Source organism: Thermobia domestica, chromosome 9 (assembly GCF_964235325.1).
Source record: "Thermobia domestica chromosome 9, izTheDome1.hap1.1, whole genome shotgun sequence".
Taxonomy (NCBI): domain Eukaryota; kingdom Metazoa; phylum Arthropoda; class Insecta; order Zygentoma; family Lepismatidae; genus Thermobia; species Thermobia domestica.
Genome location: NC_137462.1, coordinates 113,024,821 through 113,045,047, shown reverse-complemented (window position 1 = coordinate 113,045,047; position 20,227 = coordinate 113,024,821). Strand labels below are relative to the sequence as shown.

At 34.7% G+C, this 20,227-nt stretch overlaps 1 protein-coding gene across 6 annotated transcripts in view; it reads left to right on the top strand.

Annotated features, from left to right (window-relative positions):
• Positions 1-20,227, top strand: part of LOC145694937 (uncharacterized) — a 391,240-nt gene that overhangs the window by 325,691 nt on the left and 45,322 nt on the right. The window lies entirely within an intron of this gene.

Genomic DNA, 20,227 nt, shown 5'->3' with positions numbered 1-20,227 from the left:
AATAATAATAATAATAATAATAATAATAATAATAATAATAATAATAATAATAATAATAATAATAATAATAATAATAATATGAGACATGTACCAACAAATAAATCTCATTGACCTAGTTGTGAGCAATATCTATACTGTAACACTATCACACGAGGTGAGCATAACAATCTTAGATACTTAACCACAATTTTGTAATGGTAAATTCGCTATTCCCTCATTTTTACCATCCAATTCCCCTTACTGTAGTCAAGGATTGAAAAAGTCCGCTCAGGAAACGACAATAGTAAAATTTGATTGGTTACATAATAACTGAAGCAATCGATTCAACGATAAACATCGTAAGTCTTGGAAGCAAGCACAGTCGTGTTCTTAGAAAGTAATAGTGGATCAACCAAGAACTTTGGTGTTGAGATGAGTCAAGCCAAATTTAACTTTAAAATGAATACAAATCTAAATAAGCAACAAACTAAGAGTCGAACCAATTTGTAACATGGAGACAAGGAATATAGGGCACTCTGTTCGCGATTAGCCATCAGAGTTGCCTTTATATACCTTATTTAGCGGATCGGGGGATATTATCCCCATATGTTTGACACACACACACACACACACACACACACACTCATATATATATATATATATATATATATATATATATATATATATATATATATATATATATATATATATATATATAAAGAAGAAAAGTCCTTTTTGGAAATTCGACAAGGAAGGAAGGGGTGACAGTTATATTCTAATGTCCATATCTCGTAATCTCTGAACATTAGAGACATTAAATTTAGTATATAAAATTCTCATTTAAAATAATTACAAATGTATTTCAACCTTTTATTTTTTCTTTATTTTTAGTGTTTCATTTACTAGAGAATCAAATGGAGTGGGCAGGAAACAGGAGATGGGGTTACAATTATTATAATAAGATGATCGTATCTCGGAATCCCTTAACGTTAGACATGAAATATGGCATTTGGAATTTTTATTGAAATTAATTTAAAACATGTTTAAGCGTTTTTTTTTTTATATTTCTCATAGGAGGAAAGAAAAGATATGGGAAGAAAGGGGGTTGGGGGTTGCAGTTATTATTATTACTCTTTAAACTGTGCTTGTTGCTTAACTGGCTAAAGATTTGAGCAACAGTATAAATTGGGGACCACTAACTACTTCATCTATTTTAGATGTAGTATTTACTAGCGTCGGGACCGTAATACGCCAAATTGTGGAGGCGTTAAAATATTAAATAATGCTTTTGATAAAGTGGATACTTTCAAATATTTAGGATCAATATTAACAGACGAAAATCATATTCACGAAGAAATTAAATGTCGACTAAAAGCAGGGAATTCGTGTTACTACTCGGTTCAAAATCTCTTGTCGCGAATTCTGTCGAGGAATTTGAAGCTTAAAATATATAAAACGATAATCATGCCTGTTGTTCTATATGGTTGTGAAACATGGTCGCTTACTCTGAGGGAAGAACATAGACTGAAAGTATTTGAGAACAGGATCCTGAGAAGAATATTTGGACCCAAGAGGAACGAGAATGGGGAATGGCGGAAGCTTCATAACGAGGAACTACATAGCTTATACGGTTTACCCAACATTGTTAGGGTCGTCAAGTCTAGGAGGCTTAGGTGGGCAGGTCATGTAGCTAGAATGGAAGAAAGTAGAAACGCTTTCAAAGTCTTGACTGGTAGACCCATAGGAAAACGACCATTAGGAAGACCTAGGCGCAGATGGGAGGACAATATTAAGATGGATCTTGCAGAGATAGGAATACAAAGTAGAAACTGGATGCAATTAGCTAAGGATAGAAGTCAGTGGAGAGCTTTTGTGAACGCGGCACTGAACCTCCGGGTTCCATAGGTCATAGAGTTAGTTAGTTAGTTAGTTAGTATTTACTAGCGTTGTAGATACAAGATTGAGATCAATAATAGATTTGCACACTACACAGAAAGAATTTATTCTTGTCAGTTCAACATTGCTTAATTGCTTTGTCCTAGATACTGTTCTTAAGCTAGGCAGAATAGTAAAACTTGTATACGGATCTTAATTGATATCACGAAAGCTTTTGATAGGTTCCCCGAGATGCAATTATGAAACCGTTGATACCTAAGTCAGTTCCAACAAATTACTGCATAGTTGTACAAAATTTATATGTATATGTCGGTCTGGAGTTTCCTAAAATTCAGAACTTGTTTGTGCGGTCTAGCTAAAATGAGCGTTTATACATTCAGGGCGTTTAAAGAAAGTGACAATAAAAAAAATATATATCTGATTACTAATTCTAATTTACATAAAATCGAAGACAAGTTGGTTCACAGAATAGAAATTGTGAAGCTTTATAATCTGGGAGTACTTAACAATACCAAGGTCAAGTTGCTGACGGATAAATGCTTTGCCAATTGGAAGAGTCAAGGGAAAGAAATATAATATTTTCAAAACTTTTTAAAAAAATGCTTCTGTATAATGAAAATTTATTGATGGACAGCCGATTTATTGACGCCCTTAAGACTTGAACCAATACATAAAATGGTGTTAGGTCAGCTCTTACGAGAATCCAACTTGAGATTGTTATACTGTATCATGTACAGTATCCAGGAACCAATCAAAATAATAGGTTATGTAGTTCGGTAAATGGTGTTAATATCAAAATAGAAGGATTGTTTGGGATAACTATATTGTACAGATACTAGGGAACCACCGCCAAATACAGAGTTATAAAGACTAGTAGAGAGTTTGAATTTGTAGCTGAAGAAGGGATATCAAAACCATACCTAATTGTTGAGGATAATGCTAATATATAGTCACAAAGCTGTGGTGACTGTGTTTCAAGTTATTTTAATTAATTTATTTTATATATTTTTAAAATAATTTTAATCTATATTGCTATGTTGAGAGTTGTAAAATGAGTATGTTATAATTACACTGCAAAGATTGATTTGCTAAATACCCAGTAATGAAAATAATGTTATTAAATTCATAGCTTATGGATAACATTTTAAGTGAAATAAATATGTTAATCGTTAAAGTCAATGCTAATGATCAGCCTATAGCATCGAGTTTAATGTTATTAAAGTCGATGCTATGGGCTGATCATTAGCATCGACTTTAACGATTCCAATTCCGAAGTCTGATATTTCATACCTCTTTGCATGGTTGCTAGAAAGTAATTTAAAGGTAACGAGGACAAAGCAAGCAAATATAAACCTTATATATATATTACGGGAGCCGCTAAAAAGCGATAAGAAAGAACAAACATTTACGCTGATTTTTACATGTACGAGAAAAAGGTGAAACAGTTCTCCAGAGTGCAATATAAACATTCTGCGAAGGCAAGTACTGCTGTGAATTTCAAAAGACAAGGGTGCGCACAAGTTATTTTTCCGCGCTTTGTACGTACTGCACCGAAAATATAAAACCTTTCAAATACCCACACAAAATCTTCTTTTCCTTCCTTTCTTGTTACCACTAAGTCAGCAGCTCTTGTATAGCACCAACTAACTTGGTTTTTATATTGTAGCAGTAGCGAAGAGGGAATGAGACACGAAGGAAGACTTTTGGTATTGAGCAGCCAATGAGGAAGGCGAGGACGATCTGTCAACCGATTTTTCAATACTTTTTTCAATCACTATTCCGATATTGGACATGATATTGAGCAATCCAGAAAAAAAAGAAAAAAAAAACAATGAAATAAAAAAGAACGTTTTGACGTTATAGCAGAAGGAAATAACAATAAAAACCTGAAAAAATAGAAAAATGAAAAAAGTATAGTTCTATACGACGTGCTACACACACACACACACACACATACATACAAGTCTTATGAAATGGATATTTTCTTGTCTTTTTTTCAAATTCTTTGAGGGCACGTTCTTAACGATATTACATTTTTTATGGAAGATCTTTTATTGTAGTGACAAAGGTATATATATATATATATATATATATATATATATATATATATATATATATATATATATATATATATATATATAGAGAGAGAGAGAGAGAGAGAGAGAGAGAGAGAGAGAGAGGGAGATGAGAAAAGAGAAAGTAAGGTCGACGATGAATTCCATTATGAAATTTTTAGTGGGGTCCACTCTATGATGACAACCAGCTTCTTCTTTTCTTCTTTAATTTCTTCTTTTCATTTGTTTTTCTTTCAAGGAAAACTCTTAAAAAAATGAAAAGAAGATAAGAAGAAAACAGACAAGAAGCGAAACGCCGGACGTTTAAATATTTTACTGATCTCGTTATAGAAAACTTTCTTGTACGGGTAAGGAGCAGAGAGCGTAGAGGCGAGGCCAAAGCAAAGCCAATATTAAAATTCACATCAACGTTTCTGTTTTAATATATCGTTCATTTCTTTTCTTTCTTTTTCTTCTCTTCTCTCTCTCTCTCTCTCCGTTTGTCTTCTATTACTACTACTTCAGGGTCTTCCTTCCACTTCCCCTGCCTTTACTATAACAGAAGGATCTTTGAATATTTCCCTCTCTCCGTGGCATATTTTCTACAACCATCACTAATACTACCAGCATCACCACCACCAACCAATCTCCAATTCAGCCTACGGGTTTTCTATTCTTTTATCTCTAGCCATACTCCTTTCTTTCCTAACGGTTCTTCACCGCATGCCTTCCAACATACTTCGTGACCTCTAAAACATTGTCTTTTCTTCCGGATATATCAACGAATAGTTGATTCACCAATTCCACATCTTTCGGGTTATTGTTGTTGTGTCTCTTCTTCTTCTTCAACATTGCTTTGCCCTTTCTGATTTTCCGTTATAACAAAGACTCCCACGCAAGCATACGTTGAACAAAATTCATTATTATTATCTTCGTCTCTTACAGGTTTTGGCCACACCAACAGATTCTGTGTTCTTTTGTCACTGCGCTTTACTGTGCAAAACACGTGCAGGCATTTTTCTCCTTCCGGGTTTCAATATACCCTTTTCTGGCAGAAATTAATATAGATCTCGTGCTTCGGATGCTGCAGCAGTAGAACTACTACTACTACTACTATTAATATTAGTGTTGTTAGTTTGAGTAAGAGCGACCAACCAAAGTGTCCCCCAGATCAAAATGTCATATTTTTCACAAAAAAGGATGAAGGAAGGGGGAAACAAAAAGATCTCGTGTGACATTGAATAAGAAGACGGCTTTTCTGATACTCTCTCTCGCATCCTGTTGCTAGGATGCAAGAGAAAAATCATCCTTCTATCTTCTAGCCCTTCACCCCCTTCCCCTTCTCAATGCCATTCCTTCCTGGTCCAACCTTCATAATTTTCTTTCGGTGCTGACGACGTGTCATCTTCCTCTCGGTATAGCTTGTCATTGTCAGCAGCTTAATGTAATAAAAACTATCATAATATGATAAATTGTTGAGTCAAACTTAGAAAGAAAAGCGAAACGGCCGACTACTTACTATTGCAGAAGGCATGGTTGAGGACCAGCAATAGAATCAGAATGAAATGTTAGTGTGATGTCACATGCTAGGTTATACCTTTTATCGTCATTTGCCATACCTATTCAGACCAAGCACTCAGTTTTACTTGAGATACAGCTTATAAATTAATATGGCAGGTCATACCGGAATCATGAATATAAGATATCATCCTAAATTTGTAACCAGAACCGTAAAAATTTGGTAGCTTATAATTGATCGAAGTACAACAATACAAACAACAAGTTTCAGATTTAAAGGTATGAATATGGGCGTTAGTGTTGCTTAACAGTAGAGCTAATTATATAGCCTGTGTGAATATGGGATTGTTTAATGTGATTGACCATAGGTAAACATTCGATGGCTTCGATGATGGGTAAGGAAAACACGAATTGCTCTTAACAAGAATTGCCTTAAGATTAAATATCCGAGCCTCGCTGCAGATTCAGCTCAGCTATATGCTTGTAGTTGATGAGTGACTGTTATTAAATAAATAGTGTGGACGGATTATCCTGTTTTATTAAGAGGGGTGTTGTGGAGATTATCGACTACTACTGTATATTATTGGCTCAATATGTAGAATGTATTTAAAAATCTACAAAATCTACTATCGAGATTAACATTTAAACCACAATAAAAAGAACGTAATAAATATGATTTGTGAAAGTTAACATTGAAATAGTTAAATTGAATTTGAGTTTAACGTCCCGTTCAGAAGCAAGGCTATATGGGACGTGGACCTACTGATTAACGTGGAATCAGAACCACATGAGCTCCCGCCGGAAATCGAACCCGGGTCTCCCACGCCAAAGGTGTACACGCTAACCGCTTAGGCATGGAGGAGCTCAACATGGAAATAGTAGAATAGCACATATTTTGTTAATTTTGTGAGGGGTTTGTGATTTATATCAGTAATGGTTGCATAGAGCTTAATAATTCAAAATTTTTATTATTTAAGTGTTGAATAATGTCATACATCTGATTGGAAGTATTTATGCGAAGAATCTGGAAGTAATTTAATGTGAAGGGATAATTTAGTGGAGGAATAAAGATGATTTAAAGCTAAGTATTTGATAGTTTCTAATTTAGGACTAAGCTTATCTTAGTCATTTATAGAGATTATCGACTACCACATTAGTGCATCATACGTAGAAATTATTTGATGTATCTACTGTCTGGATGAACATGTAAACCATGAAAGAAAGAAAGTACTCTCAATAAATAAAAAGGGGGAAAATTAACTTGGAAGCAAGTATTTATTGGAAAATTGAAGTGTACAGATATTAATCATCAATATTTAATAAAAAGTTTAATCCTAACAGTCAAGTTCACCACCTGCTTTTTCAGGTCTAGATGCTAGACTCTTCTTCATCGGAAAAATACATTCCAGCCTGTACCTTTGACTGAGCCACAACTTGTCAGTCGGAGAGTCCATCCGGATTCTAAGTCAGAACCTCAGTGGTTTAAGATTACTTTCGAGAGCAGAATGAGTTTTCACTCATTCTTTTGCTTCTCTTAATGCATAACAAATGTGTATAAGCTCTGTGCGTGATATGGAACTGATAATATTGAATTCAGAAGTTTAAATTTGATGACATCATTAATCTCATGCCAATCATACGTTGCCTAGTTTTAGATTATAGAATCAGTATCTAAAATGATGATATCACCATTTGGTTCAGCTTTGTAATGAAACAATTTTCTTTATTTAATAATGTAATTTCAGCGTCTGTGATTTCACACTTTCACACGTTACGTAAATACTAGTCTATATTTTGAGATTTGAAATAATATGCGTATATCACAAAATTCTGAAGAAAATCGAAGATAATTTTACGTGGAGAATTTTTGTAGTTTTACAATACTTACTTTTTTAACATTAGGAAATAAATTAGTGTTAACTTACTGGTGTAAGCTGCTTTACACTTTAATTCATCAGAATATCTTTAAAGAATATCAGTTACCATATTCAAGTAAATTCTATCATTTGTGTAAGATTCATTCTTTAGTGCAGATTCATCTTATTAAAGTTTTCTCTCATTGCTCAGGCTTTGTGGTTGACTAGTGTTATCTGCATGAGTTTTATCAGGGTGCTCTATTTTTATGCCAATTTATCATTCTTCACGAGCACCTGTGTTGAGGACAGGTTTATAGCCTCATACCCTCCCCAACAACGTTTGAAAGGTGGGAAATCCAGCTGTAAACTCCAAGTACATTATTGTGCATTACCAAATAGGAGGAATACGTTTAGTTACATGTATTCATTTTTGTGTACAATGTGTCTTTTACAGTTAAAGAACGATAATCTGAAATTCTTCATATAGATTTGAAAAACATTCCAGGTTATTGTTAACTTCCGTAATATAAGACAATCTAAACTTAGTAAATTTTAAGGATTGACATGTGACGAATCTGGATCTATCTAGATTTATAGAAACCGATACCTTTTTTTCTCTCATCATTTATCTTTATTTTCTCTTCAGTTTCTCACTGAATATTACATCAATACTTACAGCAGAAAACCTTACGATACCATAAAGCATATTTTTGGGTAATCTTAATTCGAGGCTCTTAATCCACAAAATTTCCTTCGGTAAAAACACTAAATTACATCTAATCAGGGGGTAAAAGTGAGGGGGAACGCCGTCCCTAACCTCGAAAAAATATGTATGGCTTCCTCCCAGTTCCTAAAAAAATTTACAATGGGCAAAAATAGGCAGGGAGAACGCCGTGACGTCATGCCGCTACCTACTGTCTCCTTACCTTTTAAGATCCACTTTTACCCCTGCATCTAATTATGTTATCAGTAGTACATCTAGATGAAGCAATAACAGCATATTCATAACATACTTTGAAACGTTTTGTTGGTATCTGCACTCTAACCTAACACACTTTACCTCCACTACTAATGGGACTGTTTTTCTAAGTAACCTACTGATGAACATGGTGACTATTACTGTGACGTTGAAAATCTCAAAATTTTGGTAAACAAACTTTAGTTGACGAAATAACTATTTGTTGTTACATTGACTCTGAAGCGCTCTATAATTGCTCAGAAAGCAAGGGAATGACGTTTTAAATGCTCCAGTGAGAGTAACTATAGATAGTTATTTCGTCAACTCATCCTTACCTGAAAAGATTTTAAAAAGTTACTTTGTCAACTAAAGTTGCAGTCTAAGAATTTTAATTCTGTGCAACATATAAAGGCAAAACTACAACACTTTAATTTGATTACCCAGTTGGCATTTCCTCATTACAAGGTAGCAATAAAATAATATACTGTATATGGTTTTAACTTGATCTGCTGTATGTTGCGTTTGAGTGTGATATTTGGAATTCCATATCAAAAATAGATATTGACAAAATACCGAAACTCAATCGATGTATCCAATATTGACATATCGAGGTCTCAAAAATATCGAAACTTTTTAACAATATTAAATTATACAGGGTGATTCTTTTAAAATTCACGGATTTCATTTGGGTCTAGAATTTCTAACTGAAGTCCGATTTTCATGTGGTTTGTACCAAATGATCAAGGAAGGGTGGAGGATTTATGGGACTATGTTTACTGGTTTAAATTCATCTAGGTTAATATCGATCATTTGCCACAAAACACATGAAAATCGGACTTCAGTTAGAAATTCTAGACCCAAATGAAATCCGTGAGTTTTAAAAGAGTCACCCTGTAGAAACTTGACGTATCGAAATATTAATTAATATATTGCAAATATTACTGTAAAATATGAAATAATCAAAATTTCGACAATATTATTTGACAAATATTCTGTCAATTTCGATGTTTTGATATCTGAAAATATAAATCGATAAGATTATATTACGAAATATTTCATAGCGCTATCGGAAATAAAAGCAATTTGCTGTCATGTAATTGAAAACTAGTGTTACCCATTAGATAAGATTTGGGGTTTCTCCTCTCAAAAAGTTCCCAGAAAATGTCTTGTATCGAAAATTACATATATATTTCTATGAAAGTTTTGTCTCGTCGCGTATTTCTTCATGAAAGTTATGTCTTTATCTTGTTTAGTTTCTAACACTACTGAAAACTAGTCATTTTTGCTTTAGGCATCTGTGATCGTGAATTCGCCTTCAGCATGATAACAATTTTTTGAATTCGTCTAGAATTGTAACCTAATTGGAAAACAACTACAATTTAAGAAGTAGCAAATTCCGGTCTATAGAGAACCAGTTAATGTCGGCAATGAGACGTGTTACAGATTTCTTCTTCTGATTACATAACACTTAACTAACAAGTTACTTGACCAATCAGAGCCCTTCGTAATCTTTACAACACGGAATTGTGATTATTAAGATAACTCCATAAAAAATATTCAGATCGTTTCTTATGACTACTACAATACTACATAAATTATTATAATATTAGATTTTTAAAAAATGTCTTCAAATTTACATCCCATGCATATGCTCTTGTATGTTAAAAGAGGATTAATGAAATTAAATAATTATGCAAGAATGGTGGAATGAGAATGTAGAAGGAAACAGGCCGTAGCCAGCCCAAAAATGTAGTGGATACCCGGTAGAAGTTAGGGGGGCCGATTCTACCACATTATATTTGATCACCATATTATAATTAATTTGCATGCCTGCCGTGAACATTTTTGTGGGGCTAGTAAAAATTTGGGGGGGCACCCCATAGACTCCCGTGGATACGGGCCTGGAAGGAAACGGGAAAACTCCGGAAAAATTCATGGGCACAATGTTGTCCATTACAAAGTTATATGATCTTCGAATCGAATCAAATACATCCCGCACCAAAGGTGAACGCTCTACCATTGAATCACCTTGCCTACAATATTTTGAATGTTGAAGGCTTGTTATAACCGTTGCGACATCATATTCTTTGAGATTTTAGGGCTGGTTTTAGTAGTTCCCGATTGTAATTTAATAGCAAAATTATGTTTCAGGAAAGTAAACATTATTAAAACATTTATAAGATAGATCTTTCATACCACTTTCATACCATTGGGCTTATCCTCTTTAGAGTAGTCGGTTATTACTAAGGAGAAAAACTGAATCCATATTTGCTACACTCAACTCATACCTCCTATACTACTTAAAGTGTAAACAATAGAGGCTCGATTAAATCCCATCCCCTACCACCACCACCCAAAAAAATGTTTTATCCTAAGCCAAATATCTATCGGTTTTGTTTCACCGTATACCGGTACAAGGTACACACTCAATATCTTAAGCGCATTTGTGAGAGAGCTTTAAATTCTCCAGATCCCTTTCTGGATATCTTTTCCTTAATGGCTTGCGTTAAATCTGACCCATACAGATCCGGGCCCATGTTAAAAGCTCATTTTATTGCGACTACATAAAATGCCTCTCTTCTCTTTCTTTTCTGTTTGCTGAATTTTAGGGTAAACGCATTTTAAATGACGTCAATATACGACAGCACACCAATTAGATGTATCAGACTGCTTGGCGTTGGTGCTGGGAAAGTCGTTATCCAACGCCCAAATTGAACACACGTTTTCCACGAAAAGGAGGTTACTACAATATATAACATTGTTTGATATATATATATATATATATATATATATATATATATATATATATATATATATATAAACGTATATTGTATGTACCGTATGTAAGAAATGAGAACTTGTAAAATGCTAACAAAAAGACGGTCTTTTACGGTCATTGAAGAAGTGTTGCCACTGCTTTTATAATTATTGTCAACTGATTTTTTTTTTTTTTTTTAAAGGAGGAATAATATATTGCAAGCGCTGAAAATTTCTGCTCGTCTATACGAAAGATTTTCTCTATCAACGTCATTGTTCTGCTTCAGAGAATAATTTTGGATCAATTATCTCCTCCTACTACTTCCCCGAATTACAAAATTTGTTGTTTGCGTTGCTGTTCCATTTATGTTCATATGGTTTTAAATAAATAGCGGGTAAGTATTGTGTGAGTACTTCCAGTTCGTTTTTAGATGCAGAACAACTGAATTCGTGGTGTTGACTCAGCATCGTGATCCCATTGTCGAGTTACTAAGAGATAGCAAGTTCGAGCCTAGATAGCCTAAATGTTACGGGAATAGACAATCTGGCCACATATCACACACTTACAAGTCGTTGGTCAGCTATAGATCTAACCTTCTGTGAGATCTTTCGCTATAAATTTAATTTAGTTCTATTATTTTTTCTATTAAACGAATAATAAATTACATCTCCATGTAAAATATATAGTGATTTAAGAATTTCATTATGCAAATTACACCTTTTTCTTAAGTGGCCCTGCGCAGTGAAGTCGCTAACACTCTTGCCTTTGGTGTGAACGGTCCAAGTTCCGATTCCCGGTAGGGACACTGGATCGAAAAAATGTAAAATGTTTTTCAGGCCAGCTATTCTGAGGGAGATTTTCCTGGGTTTTCCTCATTCATACTGGGCAAATGCCGGGAGGGTACCTAACTTATAGCTCCCAGGTCGCTTCCTTTCTTCTTCAATCCTTTCTTCCTTCCCTTTCTTCGGATAGTGTGAACGCCGAGGGACACTATCCCTCATACGAGACGGGCTAACATTGCCATAGATGGGCGAAAGCCCAGAAATCTAAATCCTAATTCCTAATCTTAACCTTGTACATAAGAGCAAAGATTATTTTCTTACATGGAAAACTAAAACATTTAAGAATCTTGACTCGTTGACTGATTTGTACTTACGTCCTTTGTTAGCAGAATGGCTGTATGGGAAAGACCTAAAGTTTAAAGTAGAATTGGAATCATTGTAGTATGTTCGATGCTCTCCTATTGGGAATCGAACCCTGCATCTCGAGTATGACAGGTGTGCGTACTAGCCACTAGACGGGATAGAAGAATGCTAATTAAGAATCTGCTACTACGAAAGTTCTAAACTCTAAACTTTTTTAAAATTTATTTTCCAATAGTGGATTAAATGCTATACAAATTTAAATTTTACAGATACTGTGTGCGTGTGTCCATTAATATTTTTTCTCTCTTTCATTAATAGTTATAAGAATTTGTTTTAAACTATTACAGTAACTGAAAACAGGAATTTCATCACTATACGGAGTATGGTAGTGTCAAATTAATAAGTCACAAACTATTTAAGCATCCCTACTGGTAATTTTCAACCTGTGCAACTTACACATATACGGCTACTATATCCTCGACGTTAAACTGTAGATACTAGTTTATATAGTCTCGATGTTGAAAAGGAACGTTAATATTAAACTCATATATTCAAATATATTTCAGATGAACTTTCATGACATCTTTTCGGGGCAAGACAATCTCAACTGTTTGTCTCGTGAACGAATTAAAAAATAGATGGATTTGTAAACAACTTGTCTAGAGTAAGGAAATTCAGGAGTTGTCATAGAATGACGAATAGGCTACATAAAAATCATGATTGTCGAGGTGTCGGAGAAACAAGTACTGAAATATCTTTAAAACTTGTAATGTAATTCTCTCAATGAATATTAAAAAAAAATCAAATGTCTGCACGGGGAAACATCAATGTAATTACATAAATTATTTCTACTTTCTACATTATTATTATTATTATTATTATTATTATTATTATTATTATTATTATTATTATTATTATTATTATTATTATTATTATTATTATTATTAGTGAATGAAAGTGTGAAAATAGAAGAAAAATGCTTTCAAATCAAGTCACTAAATAAACAGTGCACAGACAAAATGTTAAAACTACTGAAATATATACAGACAAAACGAAGCATAATAATAAGGAATTGTTGAAAAAGGAAAATGAGAGAAAAAAAATGGATATTGATATTTCTATGTAGGACATGATAGAAGAGATGATATAAGGAAAAAGAAGGATAATGGGAAGTATATTACAATTAATGTAGAGTATGTAAATAACTTTCACATGAAAACGAAGAAATTAAAAAGAAATTATTGTGCATGAAAGTATGTGAAAAGTTTTCAACTTGTGGGAAATGGCCTCCCAGTGATGACTTGTAGAGTACTTATAATGATGATGATGTTTGTGGAGGCGGAAAAAATGTCTTTTACGTATACCAAAGTTCATTCTAATATCTATCAACTATTTTGGGTATGATCCTCCTAGGCCAACTGCCTACGCCATTGATCAAATATATAGATTATAGCATCACTTGCCTTATTTTCATTTTATGGTTCTGAGTTCGATTCTCGATGGGGATATTCGATCGAAAACGTATAAATGCATTTTCAGGTCAACCTCCTGAGTAAGTTTGTTTCTCTCATTCACATCAGGCAATTGCCGTCATGAACTTAACATAAAGTTCACAGGCCAGTCCTTTTGTTTCCCTTTCCATTCTTTCCGTATTCTTTATACATGACAAGTTAAAACAGCCATAAATGAAAAAGCCCAGAAATATAATTACTAATTCTAATCCCAATTTTCACTAATGACAGTCATATTAATGTACCTAATTTCACATGCAATTGTGTAGTTTGAAATTTTTTTTAATATTTCCCGAATCAACATAGCACATGAGTGAAAATAAAACTCAACCTTAGGTAGCCCTATGTGGCGTAATTTCCGAGAGGATAGTCTCAATTTTTGCTTCTATAAAGTTGAAAGAAAGAAATCAAAATGCGATGATTACTTGATATCTTTGACATGCGATATCCTTGGCTTAATTTATGATAATTTATTCATTTAAATATATTGTTATTCAACTTAGACGGTAAGAGACTGATTATTATTATTATGAAATTTGGAAATAGTTTCGAAGAGCCTGGCAACAGTGCTGAGTAACATTTTACCGAGCTGCAATATTTCAGTCGAAGTGGGTTTTCAGAGAAGGAGACTTAAAGTGAAGCAGTAATAGTTGAGTTGTTTTCAGAGTATTTGAGGAGGAAAGGGTGAGGGAAATTTGAGAGGTCTCCCTCTCTCTCTCTCTCTGCACTTGAAGGAGTTCTACAGAGGGAAAGAGTGAACTGAAGGAAACTCATCTAAAAGCCTGTGATTGGCTCCCGGGGTGTTTACACTTGGGCCATCTGGTGTCCGGTCTCCTAAGTTACGGAATGACAATAATTGCTCTGCACCGGATGCCTTCTTCCTCCATTTTAAACCTCCACCCACCCTCTTTATTCCTCAAGTCTAACGCCCTTACTTCCCCCTTTTCTCTTACACACAGACCTCGACTTTTACTTAATTTAGACCGTAAACTTGTGTGAGACTCGTTTATCGTGGAGGGCAGCTGCAATATACAAGGGGCCACGGGTTGCACTAGTAACACTAAGCAAAAGGGAAGGAACTCGACCAATTCTGAATTCCAGAATACCCTTTCTGCTCTTATATAACGTTCTCGAGAAGAAGAAAAAACAGAAAGATAACTCCCTCCACTGGTAAGGACTTTTCAAGAAAACACAGCGCTTTTCTCCGAGGAATTTCAACTGTAGAAACTCCGGTTAATATTATGAACTCACTTTCTGTAGCCACATCAAAACCTTATCTAAACGCTGGTAACATTCTTTAAGTTCCCTTTTCTCTATGTCTTTCGTTATCCATGTGTGTGTGTGTGAATGCGGTATCCCGAAAACTTTTCCCCACTCCTCCAAAAAAAGGCACTCTTACTGACAGTTAAAATTACAAATACTAGTGGTCTCTTTTCCTACTCCTTCTTTATTCTCTAATTCATTCATTTACCAAGGGAAAGGAATTCTCTCATACTTTTGCTTGCTTGCTTTGCCCTAACATTCTTGTGTATATTAAGTGTCCTTGGACAGGAGTGTGCTATTTCTCTCTATCTCTCTCTCACACACGATCATTATTAGTATTATTATTGTTGTTGTTATTATTTGAAGGACGAAATAAGAAGATGACGATGAAGAAAGTAATTAGTTGGACGTAAGATGCAGTACAACCAACATGATGATATTACATACCCTTATGCAAATAATTCCAACCTTTCTCTCTATAGAATCTTCTTCCATGGTTTAGTATACCAACCTCTGAGTCCGGCAATGAAGGAATAGATAGACGCTATGCTCAAGCCAACTGAAATGTTAAGGAGCGAAATAATCTTTACATATATATATAAACTAGTATGTACTATTGAAATAAGAGGTTATAAGAAAATATATTTTACTGATTTGTTGTATGATTGAGAATTTTGCGTTGATTTATTTTGGTTTATTTTATCTAGCCTAGCCTAGTCAAGACAAAAACTTTGATGCACATGTCGGTACGTGGTATACAATAAGTAAATGCAAGTGTGAGTTCTATACAGAGATATATACATATTGACAGTACTTTAGTGCACAAGGACTGGTACAAGTTATTCAAAATATTCGCACAAGCAATCACACAGGCCGTAAATACTTTGACTAGTCGTCAATAGTAGCAATCACTCCAAAGGAAATGCTGCTGCTGGTCGCACGAAGGCATACTTTAGGGACTCAAGTCCCAGTGATTGAGATCGAGGCTGTGATAAAGTCCGGAACATATTGATGGAGTCACATCTGGGCCGATCTTACCTTACGGGACGGAGTTCAGCTTATTGGAAGACTCAGTGGCTATTAGCAAAGAGGGTATGAATGAGAAGTTCAACTACAGGTGTCAGAACATCATGCTGGCGATTCACATTAAGGTTTTCATTCTAATTTTTCAGAAGTGGACTTTGACTCCGTGATATGAAATCCGCATCACCGCGGCAGGATGTTTGGTCGTTGCACTCTGGGAGTTTTGCAGCGATTTTCTTGGACGATGTTGCATACAACCGATCATTTTGAGCGTTGAAGGACTTCTCAATAGTGAAGATATTTACGTCCGTAAACAAAAAGTTGTGTTGTGAATTGTCTGTGAAACACTGAAGAAATTACTATGGTCTTATAACTATATTTAGCCGTCATTTGTAGGTCGATTAGCGATCCTCCGATAGACTAGAACCGTTACAGCCGTGGATGTAAACTCATTCCTTTTGCCATGACATTTTGTTTCCGTACCGGATTTCATTGTAGTCTGGTGTTTACATTTCTGATGACCTCTGGAATCCTTACAGTATGTGGATGATTCGTGACAGTAGACGTAAAGTCTACTCTAGTTCGGTAGACGAACTCACGGATAATCTCGAGTGGCTAGAGGAGATTGAATATTGATATTGAAGATCTGTATATTTTCATGAAACAGTTTAATCACTCAGATTGGCTAGGTAAGGGTTACAATATCTCACTTTCGCTGCTCGCTAGACTGTCTAAACTTGAAGAGTTTATATAAAAGTTCTTCAATCGGTTTTTATTCTGCCTTTATAACAAGACACTCTTGATGCTACAATACGAAACCCAAGTTGGAAAGCTTTGGCTTAAATATTTAATTCAACTATATCCGTTAAAACAGAACATACCTCAGAATAGAATAGAACAGAACAATCCTCTAACAGAAAGATTGAGGAAAAGTCTGGCATCGTTAGAATGTCCAAATCTTTAAAAAAAAAAAAAAAAAAAAAAGTATCTGTTTGTATTAACTAACTTTTACTTTGTTGGTGCGTGTTTATAATATATCGGTCATTTACTGCATACCTACTATAGGGCGATGCTGAGTCTAAAATCTGAGACACGCTTTGAAGGCCAGATATGATGTTTATACCATGTATACAAGCAGGAAGCAAAGTAGTCTTTGTATAACAATCGATAATCTTGGTGTAAATATGATAGTATTTTACCATATGTTTGCACATTCCTTCGTAACAAAAATAACTTCCTATCCGACAGGCTTTACACGTCGGGGTGCTGAGGAATGATTTTTATCAGGATCTACAATCTTATATTTATCATCCCCAAAATCGTCTGGTCTGAGTCAGGGAAAATTTTAGTAAAATGCTCGACAGTAGGATTCTATCTCGAACTACTTTATTATTATTATTACTATTGTTTATTGCTTGAAATTTAGCATTTTTTCATCACCGAGGCTGTATGAGACGTGTATCCATAGTTTGAGCTGGAACCCGAACTATAGTAATGCGTTCAAATATTCTCACACCAAGAATCGAACGCGGAATCTCGTGTACTAAAGAAACACAAGCCAGCCACTAGACCATTGGGGAGGGCTTATTATTATTATTATTATTATTATTATTATTATTATTATTATTATTATTATTATTATTATTATTATTATTATTATTATCAGCGGCGGAAATCTGTCCACAAAATTGAGGGGGACGGGGAAGACCATTTCCATATTTTCTTTCTTTTTCTTTTCTTTTCTTTTTCTTTCTTTTTTTTTTTTAATATGTTCAAAACATTTATGAGGTTGAAAAAGAATGCTGTGAAGGATCGGGGAACAGAGTTGTCTTCAACATTGGGAGGCGGGCAGATTTGAGGTCTATTCTGGGGGACATCAATTTCATCTCTTTTCTTTGTGGCAATTAGACACAAATCATAACATTTCTCCCCCCCAAAACACACTTCAAATGGAATTATTGAGGGGACAGTCCTCCAGATCTAAGATTGGAGGAGACATGTTCCCCTCATTCCCCTCGGGATTTGCGTTAGTGATTATTATTATTACGAAGCAATATTAATCGTTTATCTATGGTAAAAGTCCACTTGGACAGCATTTCGCTTGAATATTATAACTGAAAGCAAAACCAATCAAAATTAAATTCTTTAAAGTTTAATGCCCCTTTTCAACACAAAGACAATATGAGATCTGATCCTATAGCTTTATGTTGGATTAAACAAGATTTATTTTCATCGAGCATCGAACCCGGGTCTCTTCCATGAAGACAAAAGTACTAACCACTTTGATATAAAGGAGTTCCAGACATACAATTTAATATTTTTTCTTTTCTTTTCTTTCTTTTTTCTTTATTTTGCATTTCAATACATTTAGTGTAGAGGTTACATGCTCGTTCTTGAATTTATTTATTTATCTTTTCCTTTAAGTATCTTACTTTTGTATTAATATCTGCTTCCAGAATTAGATTAAAGTCAAATAAGACAAAGTCGATTTTTAAATTATCAAAGAGCTTTATTGTCAACTTCTTTATCGACTCACATACGTACTTCTCATGCTCGCAAAACGAAAGCATGTGTTTTATTGATAATTTTCCTTCTCTACTATTTGCCAAAATTCTCTCTCACTTTACAATGGCACAAATTTTATTAAGAAGCGTCGCACTTTTCTGATATCAATCATTTCCGATTTCAATACAGATTTCCATACTGCTGTTGGGGGAGCAAAAAAAAAAAAAAAAAAAAAAAAAAAAAAAATTGTATGGGCATTTGAAAGGTACACGGAAAAAAGGAGCTCATTGCAATTTTTGCGAAAAAAGCCGATATGGATACCACCTGTTGGTGCTAGTTTGTACTTCTAAATGCATTACGAATATTGTAAAAAAAAAAATCGTTGCAGAAACTTACAAAAGAACAAGAAGCCACATGGAAAGAAAGGGCCCATCAACATTTTAAATTGCTTCTCCTGAAAGAAATCTAAATTGTTAGTTAGCCCCTTCTTTCCATGTGCCCTTCAGTTTTTTTTTTTTTTTTTTTTTTTTTTTTTTTTTTTTTTTACATGCCTTCCATTATGAAGTGAAAGATGCTTTTCAAGAAATATGTTAGACTGATTCAAGCATTATTAATAAAGTGGTATCTAATATATAGGGTCTTAGGAAAGATATCATAAATTATTATTTTTAAGGTATGCACAAGAAATTTTGTCATTAACAGCTGGCGCAAGAGGTATTTTTGTGCTAACGGGCAATAATTCATTGTCGATGATGCATGGCTGGCTCAAAAGAGCCAGTATATATTGAATTAAATAATAATGGAGGTAAATAAATTTTGTGGCATTAACGAATAAGCCTGATTCATAACATTCGATTAATTTTCTTATCAGATTTTAGGATTAGGATTTAGGGCTTAGATTTTTGGGCTTTCGGCATCGATGGTCATGTTAGCCCGTCAAGTATGAGGGAGGACGCCCCTAGGTGAGCACACTATACGGAGAAAGGGATGGAAGGAAGTGACCTGAGACCTATACGTTAGGTACCACCCCGGCATTTGCCTAGTGAGAATGAGGAAAACCCAAGAAAACCTCATTCAGCATGGCTGGTCAGGAAAAGCTCTTTACACTTTTTCGACCGAGCGCCCCCACCGGGAATCGAACCTTGACCGGTCGCACCGAAGGCGAGAACGTTAGTAACTACGTTACGCGAGGACACATTTTCCCATCAGAATTGATAGATAAGAATTGATAGATTGACACATATAGATTTATTCTAGAACAGCAAGAGACCTCAGCTCCAGATTTGGAATGTATTCTAATCAAATATCTCTTGGTTTTTATGTATGCTTCTTAACTTATATTCATAACATTTTCTACAATACTACTTTTAGTAATTAAAACATACGAAAGCAAACATACCCATCTGCCTCCATATTATGATTAATCATTGCAAATCATCTGAGCTTGCGAACCGCTATATTGTATAGTGAATCGAATGTTATGATCGGACTTATTCGTTAATGCATCGGTATTACGCAAAATAGAAGATTCTTCTTAGTGGCGGATCTGTCCCGGGGTCGGTGGGGCCTAGTGCCCAGTTTTTGAGCGACTAAAATTACTGAAGCTATGATATATATATAGGCTATATACAGTGGCAGATCCAAGGGGAGGGGCTATAGCCCCCCCCCCCCTTGACGCTCAGGTATACACTGGATAAAATGGGCTTCAATCCTGCTTTACACTGGATAAAACGTCAAAATACGGTTCAGCCCCTCCTTTGT